This window comes from Aotus nancymaae, unplaced genomic scaffold (genome assembly GCF_030222135.1).
Source record: "Aotus nancymaae isolate 86718 unplaced genomic scaffold, 86718_ANA_hifiasm-v0.15.2.pri h1tg000036l, whole genome shotgun sequence".
NCBI lineage: Eukaryota > Metazoa > Chordata > Mammalia > Primates > Aotidae > Aotus > Aotus nancymaae.
The window spans coordinates 45969939-45990188 of NW_026988450.1; the positions used below are offsets into that span (position 1 = coordinate 45969939).

Sequence of the window (20250 nt, forward strand, 5' to 3'; positions counted from 1 at the left end):
TCATGCAACTCCAATCCACCTCCTTGTCTCCCACCTTGGGAGGTAATGATGGTGGTCTCACACACACTCTACTGACAGGCTTTCGTCTCACGTGACTCCTTCGGCATCAATGGTCACTTTCCTTTTTTTCTTTTTTGGATTGTTTTGGCAGAACTCTCACTGCCTTCCGTCTGATGCATAGAAGTTTTTGTTCCATTCTGGAGCAGCCTCCACAGCACAGCAGCCTAATTCCATCAATCCTCCACAGGGTGACTGGGATTTCCCTTTCCACATGACTGTGCCCCCTGACTTCTCGTCCCAGTCATCTGATGAGTTGGAGAAGCAAATCACCAGCCCAGGGTGGATTGGGCAGGGACCAGGCCATGAAGGGCTGGTAATGGAGTAGAGTGTTTATGCTTTAGGCCAGGTGGGGCCACCAGAGAATTTTGAACAGGGGGTGATATGAATTGATTTGTATTTTATTACAGTCCTTCTTAGAACACAGTAGAGAATGGACAGGAGAGTGTGAGACCAGCAGCAGGGAGACTAATAAGGAGCCAAATGCTATGTTTTCCACTTGCGCGCTGTCTGCACACATGGCCAATCTCGATCACTCTTTTTGCTTATGACATAATCTGGAAAGTGATTCAACATGCTTTGGGTGAGTCGGTCCTTTCTGTCTGTGGAAGGCTATAGTGGGTTGAATTGCAGCCCCCTCAAAGATATACTGAAATCCTAGACCCTGGTACCTGTCCCTGTGACCACAGTTGAAAATAAAGTATTTGCAGATGTAATCAAATTATGGTCATGCTGGATTAGGGTGGGCCCCAAATCCAGTGACTGGTGTCCTTTTTAGGACAGGGGAGGTTTGAAGACACACAATGAAGAAGGCTGTGTGAGGAGAGAAGCAGACGTTGGAAAGATGCAGCTGTAAGTCAAAGAATTTCAAGGATTTCTGGCAACCACCAAAAGCCAGGAAAGGCAAGGAAGGATTCTTTCTAGAGTCTCAGAGGCAGTGTGGCCCTGTGATAATTTGATTTCCAGAATGATGAGAATTATCACTGTTTTTTTTAAGTCACCAAGTTTGTAGCAATTTATTATGGCATCCCTAGGAAATGAACACAGGGCCAAATAATTACAGAATATTAGAGCCATCTCCATCATCAGATGAGAAAGCTGAGGCCCAGAGACGTGACATGGATTCCCAAAGTCCCCAGAGGATTCATGACAAGCCCCGTAGACTAGGAAGGTATACTTGGGAAACAGGGACCATTTACCCCAGTTGTAGTTTCTGACACTTCCTTAGCTCTCCACATTTGACTTCAGACCCTCAGCTCTTTGCTTAACCAGACCCTTCCTCCCATCCCCTACCCAAGCCTTCCTTAGTCCTCTTTCCCTGATCATCCAGTTTGCAAACTGTCTGCCCACCCAGGACCTAGCTGAAGTTTGCTCTGGGGATCTGACTCAATGCCTGACTGAGCTTGACCCATCCCTGCTGCCAAGTGCAGCCACTGGGCTCTCCGAGTCATCTCGTGAGCTGACCCTGGGGGATCTCTCCAGCACCTACACCCAAACACTTATTACACTAAAGGCAAGTCTCTGTCATTTTCATGAGTCTCTTTTCCACTAGACTATAAGCTCCTTGAGGAAAGAGACCACTTACTTTTACAAATCTTTCTTTTTTATGCCCAGCACAATACCTGGTCCATGGTGAGCACTCAAGAATACTGAATGATGTTATTAATTGAGCCATTTCTTCACAAGCTGTCTAACATGGCTCAGCCCGATGGAGAGAGATTGAAGAGGCCCAGGGTCAGTTCACATGGGAAGTTCCCACCCCATGCAAAAGAATATGTGCAAAGAGATCAGGCAGAGCTACCAGCAGTTCGTAAGTATTCCACAGAAGGAAAATATCTCATGTGCAAATAAGTTTGGGGAGTGCTGTGTCATAAAAGTTAAACCACTGTCTTTATTACAGGACCTGGAGGGATCTTGAATATGCTAATATGCAACTCTCCAAGATGAGTATCAATAGTAATCACTCTTCCTCCACACAGCACCTGACTTGCACCAGGTGTCCCTCCTTTTCTGCTGAAGGATATTTTGGATTTCTAGTGAATTTCTGTTTTGTTTTTAAGAAGAACATGAGCCAAAGGCATCCTCTTGTGAGCTGTAAGTCTGTCCGCTCAGTTTGGAGATGCTGACATGGCCCTAAATGTCACCACATGTATATTAAAATCCCTGGCTTCTCTCCACTCCATAGAGCCTCTGGGTTCTTTTGCCAGAGCTCTTTACAGGGGAAAACAGGCAGAGGAAATAGATTACCGCAGTGTTGCATGGCAGTCACCTAGGAGACCAGCTGTGCCTCTCAACTCTGAGTGCAGCCCCAAATAAATGAGGCTCTGATGTGTGCTAGCTGAGCGGATCGCTCCTTGAGCATGGGGGACTATTGAAAATGGAAATGCTTTGAGCCTCCACTATGTTAGAGAGGAAGAAAGTGGAGCCCAGGGAAGTGACACGACTTCCACAGCATCACAGAGCCAATGCTTGTCTCACCAAATGTAACTCTCAACCTGGTTAAACTTGTAACCCAACCACCAATCGTTATGAGGTGCTGTATTTTTGAAACTTGCTTCAGAAATAATTATATGCAGTCTAGGGTCCTAGCATGGGCGTAGGGGGAAGGCCAGGAGACAAAGGCAGCCACCACTATCCATTAGCATAGCAAGGGATTCCTAGGCAGAGGTGATGCATGTGTGACTTGTCTCCTCAAGTTCCCAGCTGCACTTACTCCCACCTTTTGCTTGCTCCCAGTCAACCCCAGGGGATCTGGGAAGCACTCCTTCTCGGGTCCTCAGATTCCCCAGGAGATTCTGCCCGTTTCCCGAGCATTCATGGCTAGCAATTCCTAGGAGAAGAGGCACCTGGCCTTGTCTCTGGGGCACCTCTCTTCCCTGCATTAAACCTGCAGCAGCAAGCCCAGCTGAGCACCTCCCATGCCCCTCAACTCAGTCCTCCAGGAGACTCTGCATGAAGGACAGGAGGAGAAGGAAGAAGGCCTGGTGGCTTTGTTCTCCCCTCCACACCCCAGTCAGCCTCCATTCACCTTCTCTAATGGCATGCTGATCTCTGATTTCCTCCTGGTTTTAGTCATAGTGGGATGGCAAACCCAGGCACCTACCTTCTAAACAGAGCAATCAAAATCTTTCCCCAGAGCCTCCCTCAGTACCCCAATGTCACAGGGGACAGGCATGGGACCACACTCAGTAGCAGGGGCTTTCCCATTTCTGCAAATATCTTGAGTGGGTTGTCCCTAGGACTGGTGATATGGTCAGAGCCCTACATTCCTGTGGTGGCATCCTGGGCATGCAGTCATGCTAGAATTCCACTCCTGGGGCTTTGCTTCCCTAGGGCTTTCTGGCTTCTTGCTTGTTTCCTAGCCTGTTTTCCAGCATTCCCTCTGATTCTACAAGCACCTGATCTGCCTCCTCCTAACGCTGTTCCCCTGGCCAACCAGAGTCATTCTGTGTTGCTTACAATCAAAGAACCCTAAAGGATACAAATTTGTGCACAGATAATCCTCAGCCTTTGCAGTAAATATTTAAACCATCACCAAGTGCCAGAAAGAGGAAAATGTGGTAGGGTAGTTGGGGAGAAGTGGGAATGGCAGGGGCAGAAATCCAGGAAGCCTTTGAAAAGATGAGACATCTAGGGATTGGGAAGATCCCCTACAGGGTCAGGAAGTGGCCTAAACACCTAAACGCTTAAGCAAGTGCAGACGGGACGCTTGTGCACAGGTGGAGAAGCTGCGGGGAAGGGAGAATGCAGAGCGTGTCCCAGGTGCCCCCTCTGCTGCTGCTTCTGCAGGACAGCCACAGCTGGGTCAGCCTACTGCACCTTCTCCCTGGAACTGAAATGCAAATGTGGATACATGAACGCTGGCACTCACCCGCTTCCTTCCATCTCTGGGCGGGGGCCAAGGGGAAACATGCTGGGGTTTCTCTGTGGTGACAAGAAAGCCAAGTCAAGGAGGCATGTGTGGCAACCTGGCGTCCTCATAAGGGTCTTTTCTAAACGCCCAAGCCCAGAGCTTCCTCTGAGCATACCTTGGGGCCTTTGCAGCGTTGGGTTCTAGTAACTTCTCCTCCTCTCTGCCGCTCCCTCCCACGGCTTACCGAAAAAGTTCCCTCTTCATGTTTACAATTCTCCATTTCCCACTGGGCCATAATGGCCCACCTCTAAGTTCATGCTTTCATGGAGACTATGCTTATAATGCTCTGCATTAGTCATTTCCATAGAGATTCAAGCAAAACAGCAAATCCAAATGAATTAATTCTGACAAATCTCTGGCAAAGAAAAGAAAAAAAGGAAAGAGAACCAATTGCTTATTAGAGTCCTCAAAGTCAAAACGAGAGGTTACGGCGACTTATCTCATGTTCCCCAGGGTCAAGTACAAAGGCAAGATAAGACCAATCCTCCCTCCTGCCTGCCTCTCTCTTCACGAGGATATTGGAAATGAGGAGGGTCTGGGAACAATTTGTTCAAGGTTTCAGCTGTTGGCTCCTAAACAAGGAGCGATCTTGGGGAAAAACATTATAATGCAATTGTGATGAAAATCTTTCAGTAGAAGATTTGCAGAGCATTAAACACTATCCGCAGATGGTTTCAGATGGAGTCCCTAGTTAAAGAGAACAGAGCCGCTTTTGAATCTGAGTTTTCTCCCTGCTGTACTTGACAAATATCTCCTTCCATTTGGGGTGTTGTGTTTGAGGTTTGGCAGTGAGGTGGCATTTCCTTAAAAGGAAAAGAAAATACATATTTTGGTGGCTATGGCTCAGGTAGCACATGTTTCCAGAGGAAATGAAAGTCTTTGAAAGGAATGTTTGCCTCCTTCAGTATAAATAATGTTGATTTGTCGATGTCTTAACCTCTGTTTGGTGTTTAATGAGCAAAAATATATCTTCTGAGACAGGGAGCACACTGGATCCTTTTTAGTGGGCCACACTGGGGTAAATAGAGATGAAAAGAAGAGCGTCACTGTGACTCCAGTGAAATACAGTGTTCTTAACGCAATTATTCTGAAGTTTGGATCCAAGCTGTTCCTAGGGAAATATTAGCTCCTTCACCAATATTTTTCTTTTTCTTTCTTTTTTTGCTTGCAAATCATAACTCCTGAAAATTTTAAATTACTTCTTTGTGCTTAACAAAGTAACCAATTAGATGATTTCATATGGACACTGCATAATATGGTAGAATTAGGGATTGGTCAAGTTCCTTGATTTGATTTGAGAGCCAGTTCCTGTTCTCAGAGTTACTGGCTGATGGATCTCCTGAAAGCCATTTTTCCCTTCAAAGTTACCACAAGTGTGAAGGTATGATAATACTCACCTCACCCCCTTCAGCTATTATGAAGATCAAACGAAATAATAAATTCAAAGTGCTATAAAGCAGATCAAATAAAATAACAAATTGAAAGTGCTTTGGGAAGTACAAAGCATGTCACAATGATAAGAGAGAGAAGGAAAAGGAAGTCAAGGTTTATTGTGCACCCAATGTGTACCAAGTCTTTTGTAAACTGACTCTGGCAATAGCCTCCTGGGCCCTCTCTACACCTCCAATCTTACCATGCTCTCCTCAATCCATCTCCATGGCAGCCAAAATGACAGAAATCAGATCATGTCATTTCCAGATCTAAAATCCTTCTGTCTCCCATCGCAATTATAATAGTATCCAAGGGCCAGGTGTGGTGACTCATGCCTGTAATCCCAGCACTTTGGGAGGCCAAGGTGGGTAGATAACAAGATCAGTAGTTGGAGACCAGCTTGGCCAATATGGTGAAACCCCGTCTCTACTAATAATCCAAAAATTACCCAGGTGTGGTGGCATGAACCTGTAGTCCCAGCGACTTGGGAGGCTGAGGCAGAAGAATCGCTTGAACCCAGGAGTCAGAGGTTGCAGTGAGCCAAGATCATGCCACCGCACTCCAGCCTGGGCAACAGAGCAAGACTCTATCTCAACAACAACAGAAAAATAGTATCCAAGCTCCTTGCCATTGCTTTATGAGACCCTACCTGACTGCCTCCTCTCTCTCCAGTGCCTACCTCTCTACTTGGTCACACTGGTTCTTTCGGGGCCTTTGCATATGCCTTAACCTGGCCAGTCCTCTTCCTCCTTTGCAATTTACATGTCATTTCCTCCCTCGCAGCCAGGACTGCCATATTGACCAGACCTGTTATATAATATACATCTCCAAGGGGTGCCATTCACATAGACTACAGTCTGCACAACAGTACATGGTGGCCCTGTTCTCAGCCTCCACCACCACTCCTGTTATACCCTTGACTTGCATTACACTCCTTCACGAAAATTTACACATTCATAATCATTTATTTGTTAAATGTCTATCTTCCCCCACAATCCATCAGGGTAGGGGCCATGATTTCCCTGTTCACCTAGAATTATCAGCACCTACAACAGAAGGTTCTCAGTAAATGTGTATGACTTTCCATGTGTTGCTGTCTCAACACAATGTCACTGAATAGGCGTGAGCATTGAGGCTTGACAAGTATCTCAGCAGCTTCCCATCGTCTGTCTCCATTCCCAGTGCCAGCATTGACCTGCAAGCTAAGAAATCCTCATATACCACAGGCCAGGTGCAGAGGACCTCAGAGGAAGAAGGACAAGGGATCACTAGGAACTGACTCCTGCCTTCTGCTGCTAAGAGACACATCCCTGTCCACTAGAAATATTTAGTGTCTCTCTCCAGAAATGAACTATTCCATGGAAAAGTATATAAGAGCAGATTCTCAAGTTCTGAAGATCAGAATTTTAATCTTGCCCTATAATGGGTTAGCCGATGATTATTGGCAAGTAATTATAAAACGTTATATCCTTTATCCTTGCTAGGATATTTTTTAATTAAACAAGGCACTTTATAAGTAGAACCCTGAGCTCTAAGGCAGAATGACTCTAATAATGTGATGCAGCATTGTTATTAAACAGTTGATTAATAAACCTCTCAAAGTATGTTGTTGCCATTGCTTCCCTCTCACCTGGGTGTTAGCTATAGCTAGCTTCAGTAATAACTTGTTGATTAATCAATCTCAAAGGATTTAGGAGCAGAAGGTGATGTCTGCTCTGTGTTTTGTATAATATTAAAATATATAATCCTAGCAAACTCAGTGTTCTTTTTTGGTGAGACCTCATTCAATCATTGATTCTAAGAGCAAACATTTATCAAATGTCTTCTCTGCACCACAGATTGTATTATGTGTTGGAAAAGATGTGTTTCCTGCCTTTAAGGACCTCACTAGCTAGTGCAGGGGGTGGGGGGAAAGAGAGACCCAACGTGCCAGCAAAAAATTGGCAAGCAGAAGGTCAAGTCTGGTCTGAGGGAGGTATGCACAGTGTCCCTTGGCAGCACAATGGGGAAACTAATCAACTCTACCTGGATGAGAAGACAATTCTCAAGGACACCATCTCAGACAAAGCTACTCTGGGTCTCATGTAGATACTGAAGGGAGAAGAGGGTGGGAAGGCTTTCTGGAGTGTGTTAGTCCATTTTGAGGCTGCTGATAAAGACATACCTGAGACTGGATAGTTTATAAAGTAAAAGAGGTTTAATGAACTCACAGTTCATTGTGGCTGGGGAGGCCTCAAGATCATGGCAGAAGGCAAAAGACATGTCTTACATGGCAGCAGTTAAGAAAGAATGACAGCCAAGTGAAAGAGGAAACCCCTTATAAAACCATCATATCTCCTGAGACTTATCCACTACCACGAGAACAGTCTGGGGAAAACCAACCTCATGATTCGATTATCTCCTACCAGGTCCCTCCCACAGCATGTGGGAATTATGGGAGCCATAATTCAAGATGAGATTTGGGTGGGGACACAGCCAAACCATATCATGGAGCTGCTCCTGGGCAGTGAGAACCAATCAGATTCCTTCCAACTTTTAGTTATCTATTTCAAGACTTCCATCATCTGATTCCCATCATCTGAGTGCACACAGACCCACAGGAAGGAGAACAAACGGTGAACTAACAAACAGTGAACTGTTTGCAGAATACCAGCCCAGGCCCTCTCCAGGCAGGCTTGTGGGTAGGTTTGTGTGCAGCAACATCACTCCAAATTCCTCTTGAATGAGTGACATTTTGCAGGAGGCACTCTGCCTAGTGAATTTTTCTTCTTCTTCTTTTGTATATTGGTGTATCTCTGATGAAATTTAATTCTTAGGAGTCTCACTTGCTTACATTTCAAAATGCCATTTTTTATTCAAGGTATAAGAAGCCTCTATACACCCTTTCTTTCCAAAAATGTAAGTGGGAGCTAAACATTGAGCACACATGGACATAAACGTGGGAACAACAGACACTGCAGACTATTAGAGGTGGGAGGGAGGGATGGGGGACAGGGGTTGAAAACTACTTATTGAGTACTCTGCTCCCTACCTGGGTGCATTATACCTAGATAACAAACCTGAACATGTACCCCCTGTATCTAAAATAAAAGCCAACCTTAAATAAAAGAAGGAAAGAAATGGGCAGAAACCTGGGGGTGAAAGAAAAAGACAGGAGGGAAGACGGGAGCAGAAGAGGTGAGGACCAAGCAATTCGTAGGGGCCGAGGAACTTTTAGAAGCAGAATTGGATGACGCTGTGTTTGAGTCAGTTTCTGTTGCTATGGGATAATTCCCTTCATCTTTCCAAGCCTCCAGTACGGTCTCCGACACACAAAAAGTGCCTGTGGGAGAGGTTTGTTTGAGGAAAGTTAGCAACTGAGTTATCTGGCGAATGTAGTGCAAGGTCAAATGCAGACTGACATAAACAGACCTACCAAATCCCTCAGCCTCCCCATGTGAGCCCCAGGGCTAGTTTGCTTACTTTAAGTGGGAATTAGGATGGCATTTATCTCTTTGCTGTTTGGGTACCATATTTGGGTGAGACAATACCTAAAGTGATTAATTTAGTGGAAGAGGGAGCTCAAAACCCAAGGTGGCCACAAGCATGTAATTTACCCCAAAATTCCTGTGACTCTGGAGGAAGTGATTAGAAGTTCCATAATCTGTAGTTCAAGGGTGCAATAGTTTGAATGTTTTTGTCCCTTCCAAAACTCATGTTGAAACTCAATCTCCAATGGAACAGTGCTGGGAGGCGAGGCTTTCTGGGAGATGTTTAGGCCATGAGGGCTCTGTCTTTGTGAATGAATTAATGCCACCATAAAAAGGGTTTGTGCAATATGTCCACATCACATAATGGGAATAGCTCACCCCTGCCATGCCAAAGACTACCAGCCCCACAACCAAAACCTACATTTGTCAAGCACTAACTGAGTTGTGTACCTGGCACCATTCTAGGCAATATTCAGATATCCACTACTATGAGGTAGTTATTCTTAGTTTTATTTTGTTTTGTTTTGTTTTTGAGATGAAGCCTTGCTCTGTCACCCAGGCTGGAGTGCAGTGGTGTGATCTCAGTTCACTGTAACCTCCACCTCCTGGGTTGAAGTGATTCTCCTGCCTCAGCCTCCTGAGTAGCTGGGATTACAGGCGCACACTACCACATCTGGCTAATTTTTGTACTTTTAGTAGAGATGGGGTTTTACCATGGTTGGTCAGGCTGGTCTCAAACTCCTGACCTCATGACCCACCCACCTTGGCCTCACAAAGTGCTGGGATTACAGGCGTGAGCCACTGCTCCCGGCCCTTGAGGTAGATATTCTTACATGACCACATGGGTGCTTAGAGAGTAGACACAACCATATACAGAAATCACTCAACAATTCTCATAAACTTTCCTTTTGTGTAGTCTGTTCTCCTGATAGTGAAATCTATTTATTAGTTCTGACATCTGTAGCCTAAAGTATGGAAAGAATATAGGTTTTGGAGCCTACTTCTGACACTTGCTGTGTTTATTTGGGCAAATTCCTTAACCTCTCTGAGCCTCAGTTTCCTTCACAGATCTGACACTTTCTTCACTGGGTCTCTTGCTGAAAACCAGAAAGTTAATAGATGAAGAGTTCAGCCTAAAGAAGTTCAAGTCCCAGAGCAGTGGATCTCAGCCCTAGCTGCACATAATCATCATCTGGAAAGCTGTTTAAAATATAATCAATCAGTTCTGGGAATTTGGCTTTCATGTTTTCTGAAGCTCCTTAGGAATTTCTAGCAGGCAAATAGGGTTGAGCTGTGCCATTGGTACCAATAGGCTCCAAAGTGAGTCCACCCTCTCATCAGAGCCTGGAGTCAAGCGACTCTCCTTCCTAGGATCACTTTGCTGACGCCAAGATACCTATAAGAGGATCCTGTGAGTGGAGAGGCTCCCAGGGTGACCTGGTGGGGAAATTTGTCTATTGTGTTTACTGCAAGGCATTGTAGTACTGCCACTCAGAGCTGTGCTTCCCTTTCTGAAACAGTCAAGCAGTTCCGGGCACATCAAAGGAAATTATCATTCCTCTGGCACTGGCTTTGTTTTTCACTGCCTCTAAAAGAAACAGGTCCACTTATCTCCAGAATGCTTTCCCAGAAAGCTCAGTCCCTGCTGGGTGAGGTCACCGGTCCACAATTTGCATCCATCACACCTTGTAGGAAGTGGGGAGAAATTGGCTTGCTTTGTTTTCCAGCACTGAGGAAACAGATTTCTTCTTAAGCTTCACACAATAAATTGTATTAAATCCTTTCAGCAGGGTTTCCATGGCTATGTGAAAGGAAAATCATACAGTAATTGTTTTAAATAATACAGCAAGGCAAGCTGGAGAGTACATCTTAATTTTTGTCATCTGTGCTGTGTTCCTGTTTGTATGGAAATGTTCCCGAGGCAGAGGAAAGGTTTCTGCATTCACTGGGAGTTGCTTGGCCAATGTAATGCAAGGTCAAACACAAACCAAAATAAACAGAGCTACTGAATCCCTCAGCTTCTTCCTCTGTCCATCGGAGCCCCAGGGTTTGTGTGCTTACTTTAAGTGGGAATTAGGATGGCATTTATCTCTTTGCTGCTTGGGCACTAAAATGGACCCTTCTACTGCCTGATTCCTGCTTCTCCCTCAGTCCTCCATACAGAGAGTTAGATGTCTGCCCTAGACAAAGGCGATGCCTGAGAGGAACCTTGATTATGAATTTGTCCCCAGGCTGGCTGGTACCTGGGGAATTCTGCAGGGTTAAGCCTTTCCACCAGTGTTATCACAGTCATTCACAACAAAATATCACGCATAAGAGTAAGGTCTTCCTAATGGACTGTCCAAGGTTCAGGTCCGAGCCCCAACAACCAGGCTGCTGCAAGCTGCCTACCCTGTCTGAGATTCATTTCTTCAGTAAAATGAGGAGGGTGATACCTATACACTCAGATTCTGACTCTCAAATCAGGTAAAGGATATAAAGTGCTTATCCTAGTACCTGACAAAGTATCAAGGCTCAATAACTAGTAGTAGTGTTTTATTATCATTGTCATTCTTAGTATTTGGTTGTAGAAGAAACTACCTCTCTCATAAGGTGAACTGGAAGGCTGCTGCCTGCCTAGGTGGTATCCAGATTAAATTCAACACATACTACTGAGCTCATTCCAGATGTCACAGAGCTGGTGGTTAGTGTTGGGAAATTGGCAAAGAAGGTCTGCTTCCCGCCCTGAGGAGCTCTCAGTCTAGAACTAGGACCCTCACCAACTGATGCTGATGAACATTACACTCAGATGGTACTTGACCATGGCTGGCCCATGTTGTGCGATTACCCCAGGGAGAAAGCAATTCCTAACTTAGTCCTGGACAATCAGTTGGGTAAGGAAGTAGAGAGCTCTGTACTGTCACTTACAGAAAATATCATGTTGGGTCCCAATCCTATGTAGACAATTCAACTTCTAAATAGGGATATAAGTAAATTCCTTCAACCAAGCCCCAAAGAGAGTCAGGCAGACTTTACTCCAGGGCCTAGTCCTTTGACCATAATGATGCTGATGGGAACCTCATGTGGCCGGGAATGGTGGGGTGGAGAAAAGAGAAGATGGGAGCTGAGGAGGCAGAGCCTCACCAAGTATGAGATCACTTGGCAGACAAACCAACATTGGAAGGAAAACGACATTGGCTCGAGTCACAGTCTGCCATTTTGAACTCTGGAAGTTTATTTTAGCTTTTTTTTTTTTTTAATGTTTTACAACGTGAACAATAAAAAGTAAGAGAATACATGAAGAAGATTCGCCCACACAGAAGTCATCTTTGGAACCAAAACCAAGACATAGTTGAGATGCTTTGCTTTAATCTGTGCCTGTGAGAGACACTCGCTCTCTGCAGGCCCCGTGGGAGTTGTGGAACAGCCCCACCAGACTCCAGGGCTGCCTGAGAGCGCATCAGTCCATGGCCCCTAGAGGCCAGTGGCCCTGACCGGTACCTCTGGTCTGTGGCTTCTGCCCACAGCTCCCTCGGTCAATCCCAAGCCTGTCCATTTTTCCAGATGCAGCTCATGCCCTACTCACTTTCCTATTTAGAACTTTATCCCAAGGTGGAGCAGGTTTGATGCCAGAGGTGGGGCCCCTCCTGTGTCGCCCTCTACTGTGGTCCTTACCTCTGCCCTGGCCATACTTCTTGTTTACCTGTCTGTCACCCCTGCTGGTTCGTGAGCCCCTCATGATCACAGGGGAGGAACTGTCTCTTAAGTGTGGAACGTCCCCACAGCATAGCACAGGGCCTGGTGCACAGAGGTATGCAATAAATGGTTGTTGAATGAGTAAATGCCTATATAAATGAGTGGGTGATAAAACTTGCTGAACATCAAGACATTCTTTTAAACCTCTCGGATGGGGTACAGCCTCTTTAAGTTTGCCCTCACCTCATGGAATTCCAGCACCCGCTCACCCAACCACATGCACACACAGTGTACAGCAGCAGCATCCTAGGCCTCCAGGGGGCTTTAGAGTCCCCGTCCTTCTCTCTAGGCTGGTGCCTCTGGCCTCACTGTAACAAGGACTGGGTCTGCTCCCCTGCTTACTATGACCTTAATGAGCTAGGCCTGCTCAGCGCATGTGGAGGGGGTAAGTGCCACCTATGGAAGCATAACAGCCCCATTTTAAAAGGCCAAGTGTTTCTATTTCTTTTGAGCCCAGGATTTTTTCAGAACGCTTCCCCTGTGAATCAAATCCCCTATAGTCCACTGTAGAAAAATGGACAGCAAATACAAAGATGCTAATGACCTAACCATGCTTTCAGGTCCTTAGTAAAATGACCAGACTCTTAAAGTAATTCTTCTCACATGGCCCCAAGCATCTCATCTACCTTTGAACAAAAGCAGATGACACACACTGATTCACTAACCATAGTACTATTTACTGACCCACTCTCTCTCTCTGTCACCATACTGTCACTTTTCATACATACTCTCTTTTAATTACCACAACAAACCCATTAGTTTGGATTCCCATTTTATAGATGAGAAAAATGAAGTTCAGATATTTTAGGTGACTCGTCCACAATCACACAGTTGATAAATGACGAACTTGAGATTTGAAACCATGACTGTTGACCTCTGCGATATAACCTTCTCCGGTTATCTCTTGTTACATAACAAAGCATCATCAAAATTTAATGGCTTAAAACAATTTTTCATCTCTCTTATGGTTCTGTGGGTTGACTGGCTCAGGTGGGAAGTTTTCACCTAGAGTCCCTCATGCAGATGAAGTCAGATGGGAGCTGGGGCTGCAGTCATCTGGAGGCTCTACTGGGCCGGATGTCCAAGATGACAACTCATATGGCCACCAGTCAATGTCACTGAGGACTGAGAGTTCTTCTGGGGCTACTGATTGAGCATCTATATGTAGTCTGTGTGATTTGGGTTTCTCACAGAATTTAGAATACACAGAATAGTGGGAGTATTCTAAGATAAAACTTTCTAAGAGATCCAGGCAGGAACTGGATTTCTAATGCACTAATCTCCCAAGTCACAAACTTCACTTTCCGTGTATTCTGTTGGTCAAGCAATTCCCCAAGGCCAGCTTGGATTCAATAGGAGGGAGATAAGACAATAACTCTTAATAGGAAGAGGGTCAAAGAATTTGTCGTCATCTTTGTCACAGTCTGCTTTCTGGTTGCATATTATTTACATTCTTCCCACATGGAAATACACGTGTCTCCTCCTAAGACCCAAAAGTCTCATCCCATAATGCCATCCACTCAAGTTTGAGGTCCAGGATTTCATCACCTAAGTCAGATCCTGATGCAGATGAGCTCCTTGGGGTGCAGTTCCCTGAGTACAGCTCCTCTCAATCCGAAGACCTGTGAGATGAAGAGACAAGTTATCTGTCCCACACACATAAATACAGTGGTGATACAGAGATAGGACAACTTCACTAAAGCTTTCATTCAAAAGGGAAAGAAATGGAAGGCACATTGCAGTCACTGATCCACAGCAATTCTAGTCAGGTGCATGTTGCCAGATCCTTGACTCCTGAGTTCCCAATCATGCTTCCCTGGGGATGACTGCAGCTCTTGGCTCCCCACTCCTACTGGGATTTGGATTCTGCTCTCTGGATCATTCTTTCTTTTCCATAAGAAATGGCCATGTTTCAATCATTAAAAAATCTGGAGACAACAGATGCTGGAGAGGATGTGGAGAAATAGGAACACTTTTACACTGTTGGTGGGAGTGCAAATTAGTGCAACCATTGTGGAAGACAATGTGGCAATTTCTCAAGGACCTAGAAATAGAAATACCATTTGATCCAGCAATCCCATTACTGGGTATATACCCAAAGGATTATAAATCATTCTATTATAAAGACACATGCACACGTATGTTCATTGCGGCACTGTTCACAATAGCAAAGACCTGGAACCAATCCAAATGTCCATCAACGATAGACTGGACAGGAAAAATGTGGCATATATACACCATGGAATACTATGTGGCCATAAAAAAATAATGAGTTTGTGTCCTTCATAGGGACATGGATGAATCTGGAAACCATCATTCACAGCAAAGTGACACAAGAACAGAAAACCAAACACCACATGGCATCACTCATAGGCGAGTGTTGAACAATGAGAACAAGTGGACACAGGGAGGGGAGCATCACACATTGTGGTCAGTTGAGAGGGGCTAGGGGAGGGATGGCGGGGGGTGGGGAGGGATAACATAGGGAGAAATACCAGATATAGGTGACGGAGGGGATGAAGGCAGCAAACCACCTTGCCATGTATGTACCTATGCAACAATTCTGCATGATCTGCACATGTACCCCAGAACCTAAAGTATAATTTTTTTTTTAAATGGCCATGTTTGTAGCTCAGTAGCCTTGTTGTCCTACTTCCTACCCATAGAAAGCTCTCTACAGTTTGAACTGCCTCTGTCCTATTTAGTTCAAGCTGATGGTGCTTCCGCATGTATAATTCTCTTAAATTTTACTTCATTAGTCAAAATACATACCTACAAATCTCTTTAAGGTATGCCACTTTCTGCCTTGGGCTGAGAGTTAGTTGCTATGGAATAATGCCCTTCAGATTCCTTCAAAGTTTGTGAAGTAAACTTTTACCTCCCCAGGTGGCCTGGGCTTCTGACAGCATGCCACCTTGAAGGTTTCTAAAATCTTAGCAAGTGTCTTAGAGCCATACCTTTGAGATGAACATTACCTTATATCATGTCTTACTTTGAGAACTTTTTTTTCCAACTGGAGAGGCTTGGAATGAAAAGCAGCCTTATTTCTAAACCCAGCAAGTCTGGCTCCTAATATTCCATCTAAGTTTTGCTTGAAACTGAATAGTTCATTTTGGAGGAGGGGGTTTCACTTCCCTATATTCATACTTTACCAGACTTGCCTAAGAGAAACCATTAGTCATGTTTAGCATTCTGCCTGGAAGTCTCCTTAGCCAAATCTGCCATTTCCTAGGTATATTTTCTGTTTTTCACATTGCCAAAAGCAACAGTATACCAAATTATCCATCATTACAAAACAAAGGATGCCTTTTTCCAGCTTCCAATAACAATGTCCTCATTTTCCCTCTAGTTCTCATTAATAGTTTCCTCAGGGACCTCCCAGCTTCTTCCTGCTGCTTGCTCCCCAAAGCCAATGTACCACATATTAAGTTTTCATTATGGCAGCACTCCAGGTCCCAAATTCTGTTCTAAGTATCCATAGTTGCATAAAATGCCACCCAAAACATAATTGTTTAAAACTACAAGTTATTATTTATCATGGTTTTATGGTTGATTTGGTTCAGCTAGACAATTCTCATTTGGGCTTTCTCTTATAGTTGCAGTCAGATGTTAGCTGGGGCTGCACTTATCTGAAGGCTTGATTGGGATCCGTGTCTATGATGGCACACTCAGATAGCTGGCAGCTGACACTGGCTGTGGGATGGAAGCTCAGCTGGAGCACCTCCTTATGGCCTCTCCATGTGGCGTGGCTTTCTTACCATATGCTACCTGGTTCCAAGAGGGACCAATCTGAGAGTGAATGTTCCAGGAGACCCAGGCAGAAACTACAACACTTCCTACAACCTAACCACAGCAGTCCTGGAACATCATTTTCACTATAGTTTATTAGTCAAGCAAGTCACTATGACCAGCTTAGCTTCAAAAAGAGAGGAATTAAGGAAAGAAGAAGACATAGAGACTTGCCTCTCCTTAAGAATCCATCTCTTAATGGGAAGCAAGTCTGTGTCCTCTCCTTTCATACTAGTGTATAAAAATTATGGGTCAGCTCTGCATATCTGGTAACTCATTCCTTTAAATATTGATGCTGACCCTGCTCCCAAGGCCATCTTGTCTCTTACCTTACAAAAATATACACGTCTCCTAGAAATATATAGACTCAATCTGACATTCTTCTGAGCTTTATAGTTGTAAAATACATTAAGTTTTAGTAATTTTAGGACACATAAAAGTGACAAGACAATGGCTCTGTCAAACAGCTATCCATAGAAAACCTAGATCAAGAATATTGCCTCTTAATCCCCAGAGCTCTCTCACTACACTTGATGGGGCCCCATGGGGCCAGGTACTGAGGGGCCTCCCCTCTCTGTACCCCACCCATCACTAGCTTCCTCCTGTCCCCTCAGAGGCCCTAAACAGGGCACTGGCTCATTCTCACAAATACTTCAAGGGGGAGTGGAAAGGGAGGGGGTCATACCTGTTTTGTTTAATTGGAACTGGAACAGTCCTATTTTATGCCCTTCCCAGAAAGGGAGAAGGACACCAGGCTCTCACTTCTGACTGGTCACCACCACTGTCACTCATTACATTGAGTGTGCATCCCTCGAGAGTTTGTATAAATTCAGGTCAGAGCTGCAGCTACATAGCTGTCCAGTGTCATAGAAAAGCAATTCATGGATGATCAATCTCTCCATTCAGAAGCATGCAGACTTCATGTACAGTGATGAAAAATTGTTATCATATAATCTTTTCATTAAAAGCTTGGTTGAAAACTCAAAAAGAAAAAAGATATTACCTCTCTTTAGGCAATTTCTTCATGAACAATTAGCTGCCTGAAACAAAGAAAACACCTAGATCAAACATGTTTATGACCTTCAATTAATTACCACTGCTAAGTGGCAGCCCAATGTGTAAATCTACGTCCAATTATGCACCTTACAGGCCATCGCTTTTGTGGCGTAATAAGCCATCAGCCCCCTTTTGCTCTCTTCATTCTTCAGAATGGCTATCTGATGTGGGTGAAAGTGAATGGTCGTTCTCCACTTGTGCTTCCTCTGCCTCTGTCTACAAGCATGACAGAAGGAGGGAGGAGGATCTTTGGGCAGAGGAGAGGAGGAATGAAATGCAGCAAGGGCCTCTGCGAATGTATAACTATGACAAAGAATGCACACTGTCCTGCTCAAATGATCATTTGGCAGTATCTCTACCTTGCCGAAAGCCAGTGTAGCTTGGAGAGAATGGGCATGAGCTCTGGAGTCAGGCAGCTCAGATTTGGTCCCTGGCCCTTCCATTTAGTGTGTGCAATGGACAAGTTATTTGCCCTCTTCCTGCCTCATTTCCTCAGTTCTCAATACTCATCCTGCTTCTCCTGTTAGTTGCATGTAATTACCTGATCACTCCCTCCTTCTGAAAACACCCAGAGTGATTGAAGAGTCAGGGAGAGCTGACTTAACAACACTGGGCAATCGGGTGAGCACATCTGAGAAGGCGGCATTTAAGCTGAGCCCTGAATGACAAGAAGAACCCAGCAGGCTTGTAACAGTCATGGCAGGTGTATTCGTTTCCTGCAGCTACTGTAACAAATTACCACAAACTGGGCAGCTTAAAACAACAGAAATGTATTTTCTCACAGATCTGGAAGCCAGAACTCTGAAATCAAGGTGGCAAGGCTGCCCTCCCTCCAAAAACTCCAGGGGAGAATCTGTTCCTTGCCTCTTCCAGCTTCTGGTGGCTCCAGGGTTATTTGGCTGTGACCACATCTCTCCCATCTCTACCTTTGTGGTCACATTGCCTCCTCCTCTTCTCTGTGTGTCTTCTCCTCTGTGTGTCTGTCTTATAAGGATGCTTGTGATTGCATCTAGAGTCTCCCGAATAATCCAGGCTAAGTGCCTCTTGTCAAGATTCTTAATTTAATCACATATTTTTGCCATATAGAGTAATATTCACGGGTTCCAGGGAATTGTAGGTGGACATACATTTTGGGGGCCACCATTCAACCCACTGCAGTATGGTCAAGGAATAAACAGAAGATCAGACTAGATGGGGCCTTTTTAGCCTGGTAAGTGGTTTAGTATTTACCAGCAATGAGAAGCCATTGGAGATCTCGGGCAGAGTTTATACTGAGATGTGTAGATGTGTGTGCGTGTGTGTGTGTAGTTCTTTTTAGAGGCAGTATCTTGCTCTGTAACCCAGGCTGGAGTGCAATGGTGCATTCCTAGCTCACTGTAACCTTGAACTCCTGGGTTCATGCAATCCTTCTGTACCTGGGACTACAAGCACACACCACTGATAGCTAATTTTTACATTTTTAATAGAGTTGGGGGTCTCACTATGTTGTCCAGGCTGGTCTCAAACTGCTGGCCTAAAGTGTCAGCCTGCCTTGGCCTCTCAAAGTGCTGGGATTACAGGCATGAACCACTGCGCCCGGCCTATACTGAGATACGTCTTATGGTGATCACTGATCACTTCCGCTGCTTTGTAACGAATGGAATTGGAGGGAGAGTAGAAGCAGAAAGACCAGTTCAGAGGCCATTGCCAATCTGAAAACTTCAGTATGGGGCAGATCTGATATTCTCCATGTAGATCACAGGCAAATAATCCTTCATCAAAGCCTGTAACACAATATTGCTCATAAGAACAATTTTTTGATAAAGCAACTTCTAATTCTAAATTCTACAAAATAGGACTATGCCCTGGCCCCACTTTATTTTACCTTTAACCCATATAATTTACTTCCGCTGTTAACTAAAATGAACTCATGATTTCTCTTCTACAGCATTTGGGGACTTCCTCCATTATATTGATGTCATGGTTTTAGAGTCAGGAACTCAGAGTGGCCTTGAGAAGAAATTAAAACATCTGATAGCAACAATCACAACAATCTCACATCAGCCATACAAAAGTGAAAATATTTGCAGTGAGGGGCAAGTGGGTAAGTAATAGACTGAATACATCCTGTCTTAGTCTGTTCAGATGCCATATCAAAGTACTGTAGATTGGGTAACTCATCAACAACAGAAATTTATTTCTTACAGTTTTAGAGGCTGGAGGTCTGAGATAGATCAGGGTGCAAACAAGGTTGGGCTCTGGTGAGGGCTCTCTTCTGGGTTGCAGATGTCCGTCTTCTTTCTGTATTCTCACGCTGAGGAAAGACAGCAAGCTGGCTCCCTGGACTCTTCTTATAAGGGCATCAGTCTCATTCATGAGGGCTCCATCCTCAAGACTTAATCACCCCCCAAAGGTTCCACCTCCTAATATAATCACATTGGGATTAGGGTTTCAACATATGAATTTTGGAGGAACACAGTCAGACCATTGCACCCCCAACCATACCCGACGAGCCTTTTTTTTCACGACATGAAGGTTTCCTTGCAACCAGCTTAGTTGATGGGTTCATTCGCTTATAGATGTGTTCAGAAATAGACTTTCTGCAGAGATGAGACTGAGCATTTTTGTGATTAAAAAGAAGTAGTGATTTTATTAATGTTGCTTTTCAGGCCACAGTTGTCTCTTTCATGAGTAGAGCAGAAATCTCTGAGGTCTTAACCAAATACATGTTTCATGTGCTTAAACTAGCCATTGAAATAGAAACGTTGGTTCTATTTCAAAAGCAGATGTTGACTCTACCAGCAGTTATCCCTGCAACCA

The 20250-nt window shown here is 44.6% G+C and overlaps 1 protein-coding gene across 18 annotated transcripts in view; it reads right to left on the reverse strand.

Moving 5' to 3' along the window:
* The window catches only part of TSPYL5 (TSPY like 5), a 289007-nt gene that overhangs the window by 212480 nt on the left and 56277 nt on the right, over positions 1 to 20250 (reverse strand). For 4 of the 18 annotated variants that reach the window (XR_010345586.1, XM_064384424.1, XM_064384425.1 and 1 more), the window contains one exon: positions 12061 to 19853. The exons of 1 other annotated variant lie outside the window; for it this stretch is intronic. The gene's annotated coding sequence lies outside the window, so the exon portion shown is untranslated. Of the gene's footprint in view, positions 1 to 12060; positions 19854 to 20250 lie in introns of those variants that run through there. 13 more of the 18 variants (XM_012467977.2, XM_012467976.2, XM_012467972.2 and 10 more) reach the window with 13 other exon arrangements.